Source organism: Dipodomys merriami, unplaced genomic scaffold (genome assembly GCF_024711535.1).
Source record: "Dipodomys merriami isolate MVZ:Mamm:240054 unplaced genomic scaffold, mDipMer1.0.p SCAF_5, whole genome shotgun sequence".
Classification (NCBI taxonomy): Eukaryota; Metazoa; Chordata; class Mammalia; order Rodentia; family Heteromyidae; genus Dipodomys; species Dipodomys merriami.
The window spans coordinates 38,151,127-38,158,031 of NW_027206068.1; positions in this window are offsets into that span (position 1 = coordinate 38,151,127).

Genomic DNA, 6,905 nt, shown 5'->3' on the forward strand with positions numbered 1-6,905 from the left:
ATAAGAGTCTCAGGCTTTCCTCTCTGGTGGGCTTTGAAGCATGATCCTCAGATCTCAGCCTTCAAGTAGCTAGGATGATAGGTGTGAGCCACTGGCACCGGACTATTTTACCAATTTTAATTTGTCTCTAAAATAAAATGTTTCTTATTCTCTAGCTGGTACTTTTCTTGAGATGCTAGCCTGTTTTAATCTAAAGATAGATGAGATGATCATGCTAGAGATTTCTTTGGTCCTTCCAGAGTAGCCCATTTTATTTTTTATTAGTATATAATATATTGTGCATAGTAAGGGGCTGCATCATGACACTTCCACATGTGCTGCTATTTTATCATATTTTTATGTTGGGTTGGTTTTCCTAATTTTCTATCTTGCTTAATATTCTGTTTCCCAGTGTAGGTTCTCTTATGCCTAATGATCCTTGGTAGTCCTTAAGGATGATTAGGTGAAGAAATGAGTAGGTGGTTCAGGGGATTATTTGCTATTATGTAAATAGCTTTCTTTTACTTTCAGGTCTCTGCCTTAATTGGTATTCTGGTTAGGAGCTTTCTGTGGGATGAGGCATGGAGTTGCAATGAGGTAGGCTTTTCCTTGGGGGTGAGTTTAGTGGATGTAGTCTAGTTGTTTTCAGCACCAAAACTACACTGTTCTAATGAGCGTTATATATTTATTTATTTGTACTCAGTGAAAGCATAGGACATATATCTTTCTTAGATTCCCTAGCATCCATGATTCCAGGCAATTTTGTGAGAATTATAAGGTCTTTCTGCTATCTTGAGTCTTTTCTGCAAGCAATAATGGTCATGAAGATGGATATTTCTCAGGGATGATCCAGTTTCAAATCTCCAGTTTTCTAGTTTATAAAGTGAAGCCAATCACCCTTTATTGAACCTTCTAAGGGCATGATCTTGATAGCATCGATAGTTTCATTTGTTTCAGAGTGAAACTTTCTTGTTGATTACTTCTGTTCTGGAAGTCAGTTCTGAAAGCTGAATGAAGATAATGTTATACTATTGCTTGCTTTATCCCCTCCACTGAGTTTATAATCGCCTAATTATCTTTGTTTCATGTTGTGTTTCTTAAGAGATTCAGTGTTCTATTTCTATATTAACACCATACAGACAGAGTCAAAAAATGAGGAACTGGAGATTCAGAGATCATTAAAATTTAGAATGGGATAAATGTTATTCTAGGAAGCTAAGATCTATGCTAGCTTTCCTAATACTTTCTTTAGAGAGAAATCACTTACAATTGCAAAGAAGCTGGGGCTAAGACATGGTGATGGTTTTCTTTTTTTTATTGTGAAAATACTGTACAGAGGGGTTACAATTACATGGGCAAGATAATAAGTACATTTCTTATCAAGTATTGTAGCCTCCTCCTTTGTTTCCCCTTCCCATCCCTTTCCATCCTTCCCCCACCCACCCCCACAATTCTCCTTCCTCCTCCCCCACCAAAGTTGTAAAGTTCGTTTTTGACATAATGACTTGTACATCTCATTGTTCCAATGGGTCCTAATGATGGTTTTCTGAGTTGTGGTGGGAGAAAATAATCAGAGACATCTGCCCCAAGTGTTCTATGTACAAATCTTTGATTAATTCACTGTTTTAAAATCCATACCTTATTCTTACTTTCCACTATAATTGGTTTCATTGAACAGATTGGGCAGTTCTGGTCCTGTGATTGTAATAGTCATTTATTTATTCAAAGAAATACTCGAATATGCTTTCCATCTCCCTGAAATTTGTTGAATATTACTTATCATGGACATCTTGCATCAGTATTTCTGATGATTACTTGTATATTTTTATTACACCGCAGACTATGGACACAAATGCTTGTTCTTAGTCTGGTCTGGGTCTTTAATCCTACTCTCATATAAATTACCTAATTGTCTAGTTTCAGAATCAGAATCTAGAATGGAAATTCTTTTTATCTTGAAGTGATATATCTGGCACTTAAAATTGCTAATAACATTCCCACATTTTAATAATTCTCAGGCTTATCAAAATAATATTTTAAAACCTTGTATCCTTATATTCTTTTCACCTAAAAGGGAAGTATTTTAAATCTTTGAATGCTTTTTTCCTGACAGAAAGACAAATATCACCATAATTTATTTAAAAGTACTCATTAAAACTGAGGAATTATAAGAATTTGAGTTAAAAGCTAACTTCTATGTAAATTTTTATGTTACCATTTATAACTTTTAAGAGAGGCAAGTAACTTCTCAAAACTTAGTTTTCAAGATCATTTAAATATGATCTAAATACATCATATGCATACATAAAAATGACAATAAAGCTCATAGTTTTGTAGAATTAATATATGCTAATAAAATAATATGAAGTTAAAATATGACTAAGAATTCTTATTACACAATACTAGAATAGATATACAAAGTAGAACATGGCAAAGTAGAGGCATTTTTTGTTGGAAGTCTGATAGATAAGGGAGACACTATACTTGGAAGACCAAAAGCAAGGATGAGTACTGAGAACTAGGAAAAATGAATAAAGGAGTCATAAGAATGGCAAGAAATAAAAGCAGCAGAGAAAATAAAGAAGTAATTTGTAGCTTCAGTCCCATTACTCTATGGGAGGACAGGACACTCTACCACATGTTAAGTCAGGTGACCTTTGTGGCAGACCAAAAGACCTAGGTGTATTACAAATCTAAACCTCGTGCAAGCTTCAGGCCTCAAGTCCCCAGTTTGAGGATTTAGTTCATTGAGTTTCCCAGTATAATAGACCACCATCTGGTAAGAAAACATATATTGGAGAGCAGAAAGGAGGTGCCAGTTTGATAGAGGGCTCCCTGCACTTCCTGCTCGCACTAAAAGTACGAGCAACCATATTGTCTAAGGGTCAATGGAGACTAAGCATCTATGCCTTGCTGATAGAGTTCAAGCTGATGAAAAACACTGAACCTTACAGAGATGGTTAGTTTATCTTCTAACTCATTACTCTGAGCATTTAGCTAGTTACTGTAAGTTTAAAAAACATGTTTAAAATCCATGATTTTAGATATCTGATTGAGAAGAGGATTTTAATAATAGGTTTCAGATAATCTTTATTATAATTTTCTACAGTTTCTTTGTTGTTGTTATTGCTTTTAGCTTTTGTTTATTTATTTTATTTTTTGGGGGGGTCCGGTCGTGGCCTGAACTCTGGGCCTGGGCGCTGTCCCTCAGCTCTTCAGCTCAAGGCTAGCACTCTACCACTTGAGCCACAGTGCCACTTCCGGCTTTTTTCTTTTTGCTTATGTGGGGCTGAGGATTCGAACCCAGGGCCTCATGCATGCACTCTAACACTGAGACACCTTCCCAGCCCCTGTTTATTTTATTTTTTTGAGGAAAAATGAACACCAGAATTCATTGTCAGCATATAGTGGCTATAGTGGAATGGCGTTTGGAAGTTTGTTTTTGGTTAGTCATGGGGCTTGAACTTAGAGCCTGGGTATTGTCCCTGAGCTTTGTGCTCTAGTCTAGTGCTCTGCCACTTTGAACCCAGTGCCAGTTCTGGTTTTCTGATGATTAATTTGAGCTTAAGACTCTCAAGGATGTTCCTGCCCTGGCTAGCTTCAAACAGTGATCTTAACTTTGAACGCAGATCTCAACTTCCTGAGTAGCTAGGATTACAGGTGTAAGCCACCATTCAGGCTGGTTTTTAGAATTTTTATTACTATTTTTATTGCTATTATGTTTAATGACTTTAAGCACAATGAACTATTCAGCCCCAAATAGATAGATGTCTATTCTTTTGACTGGATTTTTGGATTAAATAAGCTTATCAAAATGAAGTTTCTACTTCTATGGTTAAGAAGTTAGAGCAAGGTATACAATGGAAATAAAGACCAGTATCTTTCTTTCTTTCATTTCTTTTTTTTTTTTTTTTTGGCAGTACTAGTGACTGAATTCAGATCCTCATATTTGTAAAGTTACTTCACCACATGAGTCATGCCAAATGATAGAAAATTAGCCCAATGAAAATAGTATTTTGCATAATAATGGAAAGTAAATATAGTATGCTACATGGACCTGTCATAATCAGTAGTTATCTAATGGTAAGCATATAGCCACTAGGTCTGTAACATACAATTTCTATCAGGAATTACTTTCAAATTATTTATTAAGATGTAAATATGAAGCCATTAGTATAAAAATAGACAAAAGACAAATATCACCATATTTTATTTAAATATACTCATTAAAACTGAGGAAGCATAAGAATTTGAGTTAAAACCTAACTTCTATGTATCAGTTTATATAAAGTCTTCTTACTAGGTAATCTGTACTTTTACTGCTATTTATGTGGTCTTAATAATTTGGTAAATTCTGTCTTCTCATTTTGCTAAGTTTTTCATGTGGTATTTCTATATAATCTGTTAATAATTGTTTGACTTCCTACCCTTGAGTTCTTCCATTGACCAAAGCTACAAATACATTTTTAAATCACAAAATAAAGTAAAATAATTTTGAAAATAATACAAGCCATACAAAACATTATATCTATTAACTGTTATAATATGCACATATATAACTTATAATATGCATATATATAAACACAACCATGCAAACATATACATTCTACATGTATAGTATATGTATATACTATATATATATACCCACATGTACTAATACTTGATACATTTTACACCCCAAATTAAAAATGACAATTACCAAAAAGGATGAAAAATGGATTCTAGAAATATTGAGGCAATGACAAAAAAGTATGTAGATTAAGTGCATTCAACCTGGAAAATTATACATATATTTCATTAATTTTAAATATGTAAGTAAATGTTCATAGATATAAAACAATGCATCAATGTATGTTGTATTTTCTAACTTTTCCCAAATAATTTTCTCTTTATAACTATTGCTTGATCTCTATTTTATCTATATAGAAGATATCACTATTTGCTAAACCAGATAAGATAAAAATTGAAATTATTTTCATCAAGATGATAAGAAGAATGAATATTGAATTCAGGAATTATAACTATTAATTTTTGTTACTGATGCATGATGGGTAAAATGGACATAGTCTCATTTTTATACCTAAGTTATCTAATCTTTAAACACAATGCTGCCAATATAATATAAAAAATAAAATTTCCTTCTGATTCTTAACCTTACTCCCTTTTGAATACCTACCTTTAAATTATAGTGAATATTAAACATGGTGACATTAGATTATTAGGATATCACAATTCATTTGTAAATCTAAGTGGTTTGGCCATTTTATTCTGAACAAAAGATTGTTGGTTGATTTTTCAAAAAAATAATTTCACTTTTCACATATAAATTGCTACATAATTTTTCAAGCAAATATTAATAGCATTTACGGGGTAATTTGCAAAAGCAGTGTATTTTTGAGTAATTATATACCTAAGACTCCTTGAACAAAAGCATGAAAAGAAAATATGTGTATTTTCCTGCATTCAAGGTTTCATCTGTAGTAAAAATGTATGGCTTTTTCAAAACAAAAGCCATGGAAATATAGGAGAAAAGAGGCATGTTTAACTACTGAAACATACATTTCCAGTCATTGAGCTCTTAAGAAAATCCAAAGGCTGCAATGTATTTGTAGCTGTTTTTCAGCCCTCCTTTAGTACAAAAATGACAACTCAGCATGAAACAAAAATTATCTTCCACATCAAGTGTATCTCAGATATTTGAAGGCTGTAAATTTTTCTCTTCCATGGGTTACACTCTCAAGTGTATACTTGTCTACCTATATATGAAATTGGACAACTATTTATCCCTTATTTACCTCCTTCTTCTAAGTTACAAGTATTAGCTCTATAATAATTTATCTATATACACTGTATTAATTAATCAACTTTCACTGATTGTGATAAAATACCTGAGACGTTTTGTTAGAGAAGGAAGGGTTTATTTTGGCTCACGGTCATAGTGGATTGATAGCCCAGCAGCACTTGACTACTACTTCTAGGCCCCTGGAGAGGGAAAACATCATAGAAGGGATCACATGATGGAACAAACTTGCTCCTTTCATAGTGCAGGAAGGAAGAGGGATCAAAGGACAGTGTCCTGCCAAGAGTACTCTTCAAGAGCACATCCTCAGTGATGTGCAATTAGACCATACTCCCTGAGTTTCAACCTCCCACTATTGGCTGGCAATCTTTAGCACCTGGTCTTTCAGAGACATTTCAGATCTAGGTCATAACACGTAAGTTCTGCTATTCCAGACAGAAGATTTCCATTCATGGTTCTTGTACTTTTCTCTAAAATGTTCAATGAGTGATCTTTGATCCAGCCCTTTCCTCAGCAAATGTCACTTCTGTTTGCATTGTCCTTTATTAAGAAGGAACTGGCTATGGCCCTTAGGTGGCCTGTTACTTACACTCAAAACCATCCAGTCTCTGGTTTCTTCTTGCTAGTATAAACTTGGTCTCACATATATGAAACTGATAGCAGTCATAGTCATCATATCAAATGAGGCTCAAATGGAAATGTAAAATTCCTCCCATTGACTACATTTATGAAAATCTCTACCATTCAGGAAGGGAGTAGCATAGCATTATAATCATTTTGCATTCCATTAATATCTCTAGACTTGAAAAAGAATAGATCTATAGCTAACACAGAAAGTCATAATGCACTATACACATTAAGAATGGGAATCTATCAAGTATTTTCAAAGGTAAGTCTTAGTTGCTGACCTACAGCTGATATATGCCACAGAGATATGAATGAAACAATTCCCAACTGTGTTGTGTTACTTTTTACTGTTCATCTAAACATGTTTCTTGAAAATTTTTATTTATTTTTAATTAAACATTTCATTGTTATTGTAAAGGTGATGTACAGAAAGGTTACAGTTTCATAAGTCAGGTAATAACTATATTTCTTTTGGGGCAATTTCCCTTCTTCCTTTGCT